The 12,463-nt window shown below is 35.2% G+C and overlaps 1 pseudogene; it reads left to right on the top strand.

The window, feature by feature from the left end:
- Positions 1-12,463, top strand: part of LOC139362936 (transmembrane protein 250-like) — a 42,855-nt pseudogene that overhangs the window by 11,417 nt on the left and 18,975 nt on the right.

Raw genomic sequence — 12,463 nt, 5'->3', positions numbered from 1 at the left:
ACTAGCCACATGTGGCTATTTAAGTTAATCCAAATTAAATAAAATTAAATATCAGTTCCTTATTTGCACTAGTCAGATTTCAAGGAGTAAGTAGCCACATGGGCAAGTGGCTACCATATTGGACAGTGTGGATACACAACAATTCCATCATCTCAGAAAGTGTTATTGGGTAGTGTGGCTACAGACTTTTCTTGCTCAGCAATCTTAGTCTCCGCATGTTATCAGGTAGCATCTGTAAAACATCATGCATCAGGTAGATCTATAAAACATGCCAAAATGAAATAGGCTGTCTCTAAAAGTGTCCCAAACTTTTTGTCTTGTAAATTAGCTTATCAGCATACTTGGAGCCTCTAGCCTTAATAAGGACTTGATATAAATGTGTATCAGGAGAAAGCCTATCTTCTGGGGGAATTATTCCCTTTTTATTTGAATCGGTGTTTCCTTTATCTTGGGCTCCTGAAAACTGATACTTTGCATTTAACAGCAGCATATGCCCAGGATGAATGATAATACGTCTTCTGATACAGAGCTTGAGGTTATAGAATATCTTAAATTGTTCTAGGAACTGTTGTTACCACTTAAGTCCAATAATCAGTCAGTAAGATCTCACCCTACCAGAATACACTTTTTTTTTTTTTTAACTCTCTGGACTTTTGCTGATTACATTGTCCAGAATGTGGAGTATCACATTTGAGAAGAGGACTGGATTCTAGCCATAACATAAATGTAAGGGTAATTACATCCATGCTGAGAAAGATTTAGGAATGATAGTAAGTTCATTTGAGTGAGTGGTTTGGGCCAAACTTGATAGAGAATAGTCCAGGAAGACATTTACTATAAACAGTAGATTAAATGTTCTTGTCTGATTAATTACATTTGACCTCTGTGAATTACTGAATCACTCAAACTGCTTATTTGTATTATTAGATGCACATTAAATTATATAAGTATTACATGTCTTTAGTGGTGATCAGTATTTTATCAGTTCCTCTGTCTTTCTTTATACCAAGTATGAGTCATAAACCCTGTGATCAATTTGCCAAGAGATTGGCAAACTATTTGTATATACACTTTTCTTTCAAATAATCTGGATTCCCAATGCCCACAATCATTGATTCTAAAGAAAATGTGGGAGTAGGTAGATTTAATTTGCTAACAGTTTCCCAGTTGGTTTTGATAAACTTGAATGTCCCTACCATCACCCCTGGTAGGAAATCACTAGTGTAATATATGATATTGACATCTGTACCAATTACTCTTACAGGTGGAACAATCCAAAGTTTTAATCAAAGAAGGTGGTGTTCAATTGCTGCTCACAATAGTTGACACCCCTGGATTTGGAGATGCAGTGGATAATAGTAATTGGTAAGAAGGGTTTGTCCTCACAACTTTCCAGTACATTTGGGGTACTGGGGTGGTTAAACTTTCTCTTCTTAACATTTTAAAACTTCTCATCTTGGCAAAGGTCACCAGACTTAAAAGTAACATGACTTGGGTTTGTATACCAATTTTGCCACTTATTTGACGAAGTTTAACTTCAAGTTCGAAGTTAAACAAAGAAGTTTAACTTCTTTGAACCCAGTTACTTTGCTGTAAAATGGAGATAATACCTATCATAAAATTGTTTTTCAGACATATTCTAAAATAACGTAGCTAGATAGAATTCTCATTATAGTAAGAAATTTAAAACTGTTTGCTTTAATTTTATCCATTTGTATAAATTCTATCTCAATCCTCATTTAAACCTGATATTTAGACCTTCAGTTTTTCCATAAGTCCTAAGTGAAGAAAGCATCTACAAATTTTAGTCTGAAGTAATTATCTTAGTATTTTATAAATAATACTTTTGTTTTTGTTTGAATTCACATTGTTTTTGAGGTATTTTTCTGTCAACTCTTAAAACTCCTAAGTTCATCATGAAGTTTTTATATCATTTAAAGTGATCTCTCATTTGAAATTTAAAACTGAATATAATTGTTTTCATATTATGAAGTGCATTATTAATACACTTATTAGTGTAAATAATATGCTAATAATTTAGCTGTTTTGACAATAAATATTTTCTTTCATTTGGAAAGTTTTGAAATAAAGAATAAAGGTTTATTCAACATAATTTATATTTTTGAATCTTTATATAGAATAACTTGACATATCTTCCACTGGTAAATTCATTTTGTGTATTTGAAAATATTGATTATTATTCTTTAACAGTCATCAGTTAATTCATGTGTAGAATTGCAACTTAATTGTTTTGTTTATTTGCATTCTGTAGCTGGCAGCCTGTTATTGATTACATTGATAGTAAATTTGAGGACTACCTAAATGCGGGATCGCTAGTGAACAGAGGTCAGATGCCTGATAACAGGGTGCAGTGTTGTTCATACTTCATTGCTCCTTCAGGACATGAGGCAGTACCCTGATACTTCTGGTTCCTTTTTTGTTGTTGTTGCTTACTGTTACTTTTATGTGCATATTTTAGTAATCTTTAAATTTGTGAAGTACATATAACTATACCCATTATTAAGTACCAAATTTCATGTAGACATGTCTTAGTTGAAAAGCCTTTTTAAGTCCTGTGTAAGCTAACAGTGATTTTACTCCTTAGTTCTTCATTCATAAGGATTTTCCCTGCTTCATGGAAGTAAACAGTGCTGCCACCATGGTTTGAGGTCTCAGTGTGGCAAATTTAGCCTTCATGTTGACCACTCTGCTACTAATTGAACTACCAAATAAAGAGAAGCAGCCATACCAGTTAGATATATTCAAAATAAATCCAAAGATGCTATTTATTATAAGTCTCATAAGAGATGGTTATGAAAAGCACTTGTGTGCCAATGTTTTCTTGTGCCGTTTCTTTCTACAAGAAATCTGTTTGACTTCTGTTTCATCATAGCTGTCATAGACATGTCATTTAGGTATCATATTGTTAGTACTAACCTTTTGTTTGTTAGAACATAAGATGTGAGTATCTAGACATTAATCTGATCTGATTGTTCTGTTTGTTATAGTTAGCCTGTACTCCCATTTTTTTGTTCTTTGTACTTCCCCTTTCATTTTGAGTATATATATGTGTCATTGACAACTGCAGATTTTTCCAATTATTCTTCCTCAATATTTTCCTTTGGGTAAGTAACTCAGCATATACAATTCAGCTACCTGATGATTGTAACTCCACCATCTCTCCACCAAAAGAACTGTAGTAGCATCAGGCTAAATAAATAGCATTAAGTTCTCTAACACATTACAGTAGAGTAAACCAATTCCTTCAGGTATACCTTTCTCTTCTGTTTTTGGCTTCTCACTCTCTCTTTTTTTTTTAAATAGATGGGTCAGTGCCCATTATCACTGTAGATGGAGAAGGGAGCTTTAATTATATACTTATATTTTTGCACTGTCAGATTGGAGTGGGGTAAAATGTTTCTTCTTTTAAGTCTAATACTCTTTTTTTTCACGTGCCCTAGGCCATTACATAACTGAAGACTCCCACCTTCAGGCAGGATTGGGTAGTACATGTTTGTAACTACTTTTGTTGAGGTAATTTCAGTTATTATTATTATTATACTTTAAGTTCTAGGGTACATGTTCACAATGTGCAGTTTATTACATATGTATACATGTGCCATGTTTGTTTGCTGCACCCATTAACTGGTCATTTACATTAGGTATTTCTCCTAATGCTATCCCTCCCCTATCCCCCCACCCCACAACAGACCCCGATGTGTGATGTTCCCCGCCCTGTGTCCAAGTGTTCTCATTGTTCAGTTCCCACCTATGAGTGAGAACATGCAGTGTCTGGTTTTCTGTCCTTGCGATAGTTTGCTCAGAATGATGGTTTCCAGCTTTATCCATTTCCCTACAAAGGACATGAGCTCATCCTTTTTTATGGCTGCGTAGTATTTCATGGTGTATATGTACCACATTTTCTTAATCCAGTCTATCATTTTACAGTGTTCTCAGTTTACCTATTTAAATCAGTAAACTGACTCTTTGACTTAAAAGGCTCAGAAAAAGTAATCTCAAAAATACAACACACTGTATAACCTTTTATGAGTATTTGTGTAGCTTCTTGAATTTATATTTTTAAATCATTCTTGTTTAACTTGTCAGGGCCTTTTCCTGAAAGCCAGCTGAGTGAAATCTTAACCTGCAGTTAAGTCAGTAAAATTTGTCAGCTTATAACCGATTTTATTTTTTTAGATCTTCTGGACTCTCTCCAAGTTTAGTAATTCTCATGAAATCACATTCCTCCCATCCCCTTGGGTAAAATTTTATTTCTTAAAATTGCATGGGAAATGAGAGCTTTTTCAAAAGAAAAAAATTTTTATATTCAAATGACATGTAATGGCTCTGTGCCATTTCTTGTCACAAGGGGTAAGATGTTTAAAATTGCTATATCTTATATATAAAAATGTACCTTTGAATAATTTCTCAGTTTAACTATTTTTAGAAATGGAGTAAAGTTTTGCCCATTGGTACACGATATTGTGGATTAAGTGAAACAACATGAGGCCTGGCGCGGTGGCTCACGCCTGTAATCCCAGCACTTTGAGAGACTGAGGTGGACGGATCACCTGAGGTGGAGAGTTCAAGACCAGCCAGACCAACATGGAGTGACCCCATGTCTACTAAAAATACAAAATTAGCTGGCCGTGGTGGTGCATGCCTATAATCCCAGCTACTAGGGAGACTGACTCAGGACAATCCCTTGAACCCGGGAGGCAGAGGTTGCAGTGAGCCGAAATCACACCATTGCACTCCAGCCTAGGCAACAAGAGTGAAACTCCATCTCAAAAAAAAAAAAAAAAAAGACACAGAATTTTATGTATGGAGTTCTAGATACCCTGCTCACTACAGACTGAAATTCCATGCAGTCTAATAAATGAATCAGAGCCTTTCCATCTTGTCTGGGCAGTCCCTAGGTTCCCTTTTTAGAGGGCTTTGTTTTTAGAGTAATTAGAAATTGGGCCAACAGTGTACTTTCAGTGCCTCCTACCTCCTTCTATCAAGTATGAACTGCATGCATGGCTAATTTATGATTTCAGCTATTATCACTTCATATGCGTTGTTCACTATTTTGTAACTGTTATTAAAGTAAAAAACTGACTTGGAACATGAATTTTAAAATGGTGTTTTATCCTTCTAGTATTGATTCCCACTTTTAGAAAAATTGGTGTCATCCAGTGAGTTTTATACAGAAGGATTTTTTCCCTTAGAAATACATACATACATAAAAAAAAATTGTCATTTTTCCCTGCAGTTGTTTATTATGCTGTAGACTTTGAGGTTAAATAGTCTTTTCTCTCTACTGTGGGTTTATCTTCTAGAAATGATAAAGGATTTTCTGTTGCTTAAAAACAAGATTTAAAAACTAAATTTGTTGATGAAAAGACCAGCCAATATAAATCTAAATGGACAGAGGAAAAGAATTCAATCAGAATGCAATATACATGTGAACTAAATATTTTCTGTTGCTGACGTTTTGTAGGCTTCTGAAATTTAATGAGATGTCTACAAGGTTTACCTTTTTTCCTAAAGTTTAATTTTTAAACTGACTTAAATATTTTTTTGACCCTTTGGTTATATTTAAGAAGTTGACTTCTCTAATTTCCTTGTCATGTTTATTTTTAAATATCTTTCTCTTTAAAAGTTGGGATATTATAATAAATATTCAGCAAGTATTGTTTTGCGTTTAAATATAAAATCTTGTTATTTGGATTTTAATACAAATGCCTTTAAGATTTTTTAAAATTTTAGGTTAACTGAACTCTGCTTTTTTGTCTCTGGATTAATAAGCAGGCTTGTATCTGACATAATAGCTTCATAAAGCAGTGACAATTTAAATTTGTTATGAGTATAAATTGAAAAATCTTAACAATTTAGAAATCTGAGATTGAATATTTCATGGCATTTATATTTTGTGTTTTATATAATGTTTAATGAAAAGAAGCAAAACTTAAATTTTTTTTCAAAGATGGATAGGTTCAGGCCAGATGCAGCAGCTTACTCCTGTAATCCCAGCACTTTGGGGATCAAGGCAGGAGGATTGCTTGAGGCCACAGACTAGGCAACATAGTGAGATCCTGTCTCTACAAAAAATAAAAAAATTAGTTGGGGCTGGGTGCAGTGGCTCACGCCTGTAATCCTAGCACTTTGGGAGGCTGAGGCAGGTGGATCACCTGAGGTCAGGAGTTCAAGACCAGCCTGGCCAACATGCTGAAACCTCGTCTCTACTAAAAATACAAAAATTAGCCGGGTGTGGTAGTGGATGCCTGTAAGCCCAGCTGCTTGGGAGGCTGAGGCAGGGGAATCTCTTGAACTCAGGAGGTGGAGGTTGCAGTGAGCCAAGATTGCACCACTCTACTAGACTGGGCAATAAGAGTGAAACTCAAAAAAAAAAAAAAATTAGTTGGGCACAGGGGTGCACTCCTCTAGTCCTAGCTATTCAGGAGTCAAAGTGGAAGAATTGGAGGCTATGGTGAGCCATGACTAAACCACTACGCTCCAGCCTGGGTGACAGAGCAAGACCCTGTCAAAAAAATAAATAAATAGAAATGGATAGATTCTTTTAGTTAACACTAGTGAGGCAAGAACACAGTTTACAGATAATATAAACAGTGTTATTCCGTCCACACACACTTTTTCATTGTGCTCTGAATGCCAGTGTCAAATTGCAAGGGATTTCAGATAAGGAGAATTAGAATAGGAGGCAACTAACTTAATTCTCCATGTTTGCTTTCTCCCCCTCACTGTCGCTGTCTTTCTGCCTGTCAGCCTTACCACCATAGTGAAGTATATATAGTAATCTTTGTTAGTAAAAAGGACTGGACTATCTTTTTAGTCTTAGGGCTCTAATCCCTCCAATGTTAACATACATGGTTCTCTTTCTTCGTTTTAAAATGTCAGTCAATTCAATTATCATTATTAGCCAATAAAATCAATAACAGAATGAGACCTTTATTTCATTTTTCTCATGTTTTTATAAAAGTTAAGGAATACCACTTTGGAATGGTAGTCCTTTGCAAAACATTTCTAGTATCTTCATTTATTCTTGTGAACATTAAATTTTAGTCCATAGTATATTCTAGATTTGAGGACTTTGGTTCTCATTTAGAATTACTAAAGGACATGAGGAAAATCACAGCAGCTTACTTTTTTTGTCAACAAATATTTGGGCACCTTCTTAAGTGTTAGGTACCATGCTAGGTGCTGAGGATACAGATGAATGAGATAAGGCCCTCACTGTAAAGGGTATTTCAGTGAGAAGATGGGAAAAACAAATAGAGATGCTCCTCAGCTTACCCATCGTAAGTTGAAGATATGTTCGGTACACCCTGCCTACTAAACATTATAGCTTAGCCTACAGTTGGGCAAAATCATCTAACATAAAGCCTATTTTGTAATAATGTTTTGAATATCTCAAGTAATTTATTGAATACTATACTGAAAGTAAAACACAGAATGGTTGTATTGTTTCTATTCAATGCATATTGCTTGCACACTATGAAAAATTTGAAAAATTGTTAAGTGGAACCATAGTTAGTGAGGAACCATCTGCATGCAGGCAGGCAGTTACTGTACAACACATTAAGTATGTGACCATATAAAAATATGCCTAGTCTGGCCAGGCACGGTGGCTCAAGCCTGTAATGCCAGCACTTTGGGAGGCCGAGATGGGCGGATCACGAGGTCAGGAGATCGAGACCATCCTGGCTAACACGTTGAAACCCCGTCTCTACTAAAAAAAAAATACAAAAAACTAGCCAGGCGACATGGCGGGCACCTGTAGTCCCAGCTACTCGGGAGGCTGAGGCAGGAGAATGGCGTAAACCCGGAAGGCAGAGCTTGCAGTGAGCTGAGATCCGGCCACTGCACTCCAGCCTGGGTGACAGAGCCAGACTCCGTCTCAAAAAAAAAAAAAAAAAAAGAAATATGCCTAGTCTTAGGTTAGAGAAGGATTCCCAGTGGAAATTGGACCATAAGCCAGTGTCCTGAAGGATGAATAGGAATTAGCCAGGCCAAGGAGAAGGAGGATGATAATGGAGGATGTTCCAGCCAAGGTGGTAGCCTGTGGCCAGATGTCAAAGTACAGTGCTTTCAAGGAATTTTAAGAAGTTCCAAAAGCTGGCACATTGGAAGTAGGAGGCAAAGGAAAGGCCAGGAATGCTAAGAGACGAGGTCAGCTGGAGAATCTATGTCTTCACAAGCCTTATAGGCCATACTAGTTAAGGCATCTGGTCTTTAATAAGATTTTTGGTCAGGGCATAACTCAATAAGATTTGGATTTAGAAAGACCACTCTGACTTCAGTATGGATGGTTTGTATTATAGTTATTCATTCCAAAGGTCTTGGTGGCCTAAAGTAATGGAAATGGAGATATACATACATACATACATACATCTATACACATACTATATATATGGGAAGAGGATTAGAGGAGGGGAGGAATCCTAGGTTTCACACTTGCATAATTGGGTAGACTGTAGTGCCATTCACTGAGATAGAAAGCTTAGAAGAGGGAAAATGAGGTTCGTATGAGCTTTTGATTTTAAGGAGCCCATGGAACACCTGGGTAGCATATCCACTGGGTAAACACAAATCTGGAACTTAACAGTGAGATATGCGCTGTGTATGAAGATTTGAGAGTCAGTTGACTAACTGAAGATAATTGAAATCTAATTGGGGATGTGAAGAATCTTGTTCTCCCAAACTGATCAATTCAGTCATATCAAATATTGTGCTTTTCAGACTTAAACCATTGGATCTTGAGTTTATAAAGCATTTGCATGAAAAAGTGAGTATCATCCCACTTATTGCCAAAGCAGACACACACCAGAGGAATGCCACAGTTTGAAAAACAGGTGAGCAGGATGTGTTAACTCAGATTTCTTATACCATTCTCACAATTTGCAGTTTTTACTATTTTTAGTATAATGTGTTGCAATCCATTCCTCTTACGGCTTTACTGTGTTGTCATTTATACTGTATTAAAAATAACTCTTGAATCTTCTGCCCTAGTTTCCCCCTCAAAGCTCTTACCCACTATCATAGTATCCTCATCCTTTGTCAGTTTTTAAATATGGCTGTTTTAAGTGTTCTTTTTTTTTTTGAGACGGAATCTCACTCTGTTGCCCAGGTTGGAGTGCAGTGGCATGATCTCAGCTCACTGCAAGCTCTGCCTCCCGGGTTTACACCATTCTCCTGCCTCAGCCTGCTGAGTAGCTGGGGTTACAGGCGCCTGCCAGCACGCCTGGCTAATTTTTTGTATTTTTAGTAGAGACGGGGTTTCACCATGTTAGCCAGAATGGTTTCGATCTCCTGACCTTGTGAACCACCTGCCTGACCTCGTGTACCGCCCGCCTCGGCTGGGATTACGAAGTGCTGGGATTACAGGCGTCAGCCACTGCACCCAGCCTTAAGTGTTCTTAACACCCCCACATAGACGATTTCTCTCCATACTCTTTAGAATTATTTTCTTAGAAGGAATTCCCAGGAAGAGAATTATTCTTTCAAAGGCTATGCTTGTTTTTATGGGTCTTTATCTTCCCCACTCCCCATTTTGTCATGGTGCTTTCCCAATAAAACAAATTCTTTTTATAAAGCGTACATCTGTTTCACTGTGGCTTTGCCAGCATTGTTTATTTTTATTTTGAAAACTTTTTTGGAATGAAGTGGTACCTAATCATTTCTTTATCTTTTCCAGAAAGGCTGAACATTTTAAAAACAAAGTTTTTGTCCCCCCTTTTTGTAAACACCTGTTCAAATCCTGTGTCTTTTTGACCAGTAGTACTTGGTATTGCCCGTATTTATTGATATGGGTTCTTTTTATTCTAGGTATTTAGTTCTTTCTCATTTTCACAATATTTTTTCTATTTTCTCTTTTGCTGCTTATATGCTCATTTTGTTTTCAGTGTACTTTATGGGATATTTATAGTTTAAGTTATTGTTCAAACACATGACCCTAAGATTAAGAGTCTCATGCTGTGTGTCTGAGCTAGCTAGAAGACCACTGAACTGTTTTTCTAGACTCGTGTCTAGTTGTCTGAATAATACTGAGTTATACAGTCACACATATTTCTAATGTAATTGTGTTTGGTTTATTATATATTACATTTTATGAAATGTAGGGTCAATTCTGGAACCTTTCTCTATTCCAGTAGTCTTTATTTTTGGCCAGTAGTATATTGTTTAAACCACAGCACTTTGTATAATATTTAATAATAGATGGTAATTATGTCTATTATCCATATAGTCCTGTTGTAACAAAATATTTTGTTTTTCACCTTTTTCAATATGAATTTTAGAATTCATTCATGAAACCCGTTATAAAAAGCCTGTTAAAATTTGCTTTGAAGTTATGCTAAATTCATACAAATTTTCAGAATGTTTTAGTACATTGTTTTTACTGTATCTAGTATTTTTCTGTTTTACATTGACCCATTCCCATTTTTATTTTGTAATGTGCTATTTCTAAGTTTCAAATACTATCATATAATACATTTCTCTTCTTTTATTATGTATTTCGATTTGGATTTTTACTGATAACTTAAAGGTAAAAAAGATGAATATGAAGTGACCTCTTCTTTTAAATTGGTCACATTCTGGTGGTTATACTCAAGTCATTTTAATATACAACCTCTGACTAAAACCACTGCTTTTAGAGCTAGCTACCATTATTCATTTTTCTCTTCATCATGTATTTGTTGCCTCGTTTATTCTTTTTTTAAAAAAATATATATATGTAGGTACATACCCTAATTGTAGAAGATTTGTGGTCCTATTTTTTTTCAGTGAGAATTTTACTTCTGTTTACTTCTATCTCATATAGTAACCATGTAACACAATTTGTTCAGGGTCCTTTTATAGCTGCTGGGAAGCTTTGCCATGAAAATGGCACCAAAATATAAGTATAGGCAGGGAAGCTAGTTTTAGGTATATTAGCCATTGGTTGGTTATGGCCTCAAAGAAGGATAGGTAGTTGAAAATTATTTGGATGTCTATATTCTGTTTAGAATTTGGAGTAATTTTGGACAGGATAAATTAATTTGAACTAGGTCATTCCTGATGTTATTAATAAGTTGTCTTCTTTAGTTTTCTGCATTCTCCTTATTAATTCTTGATTTCTAGGGTGTGTTTTCTCCCTGTGTCCTTCCCTAATCTTATGCCTGTTGCTCCTCAGTTTGTGTGTATGCACATGTACATGCAAGGATTTTTCTGGTGAATGTGCAGGGAGCAGTGCTGTACTTAGTTTTACTTTACTTTTGCCAGATTCTACTAAAAATTTTAGGTGAGTTTAGCGCTATTTATCCAACTAAGTAAGATACTTGGGGATTTATATATAAGGAAGAATCTCAGTCATTGTAAAGAAATGACCTAAAGTCATAATTGTGGAAATCAGAGAAATCCCTTTCTGGAGTTTTACATCTTTTTTGGAACTCTTTTGGTATGATAACTAACCAATGATAGTACTTTGATTTTGGATTACAACTTTGCATCATTAAAAAACAGTAAAGGATCTGGAAACAAGGAGCCATATAAGAATCTAAGAAGCATGTAATAAACATAAGATGAATGTACTAATTATCTACGGTGCTCTTTTGCTGACTACTACTTCAATTTTAGATAATGAAAGAAATCCAAGAACATAAAATTAAAATATATGAATTTTCAGAAACAGATGATGAAGAAGAAAATAAACTTGTTAAAAAGATAAAGGTAGGTTCATCCCTGTACATACACTAAAGTAATCCGAGGCCTTAGAAACATACTGCAATGTCCACAGGAAAGATAAAAATTATCAGTGTTTTAAATAGTTGGCTTACAAAATGCCTAGGGATATTTAATGTTGAATCCAATTTTATAGTTAACTTTGAAGATTGGCTAGTATATATAATAAGGAATTGTATAAACTACTGAGGTGAATAACACAATCCTTATTTCTAATTGTTTTTAATTAACTGGCTTTCATATTATGTAATTTTTTTCCCTCTTAAAAAACAAGTGATGAGAAAGGAGAGAATTCTTTCTGTTATGTTTTAACTGCCAGACAAAAATGTATTTCTTTTGTCTTTTTAAAAGCCAACCAAAATTACAGCTAGATAGGAGGAATAAGTTCTACTGTTCTGTAGCACTGTAGGTTGGCTGTAGTTAGCAGTAATTTAGTCTTATTTTCAGATAGCTAGAAGAGAGGATTATGAATGTTCCCAATACAGAAAAGTAAGTGTGAGTTGATAAATGTACTAATTACCCTATTTTGATCATTACATATTTGTATACAGGTATCAGAATACCATACTGTACCCCACAAATATGTACAATTATGTTTCAATTAAAAATAATAAAAACCAACCAAAAATTCACATCAACATAATTTTCTGTATTTTAATTTATCATGGTTTTCTAAGTACTTTGGCCCTAAAAATGGTATACTGAATAATGGCCTTATGTAGGCAAATACCTTGGAATA

The sequence above is a fragment of the Macaca nemestrina genome, chromosome 4 (genome assembly GCF_043159975.1).
Source record: "Macaca nemestrina isolate mMacNem1 chromosome 4, mMacNem.hap1, whole genome shotgun sequence".
Lineage (NCBI taxonomy): Eukaryota > Metazoa > Chordata > Mammalia > Primates > Cercopithecidae > Macaca > Macaca nemestrina.
This window is presented reverse-complemented; position numbering and strand designations above follow the sequence as displayed.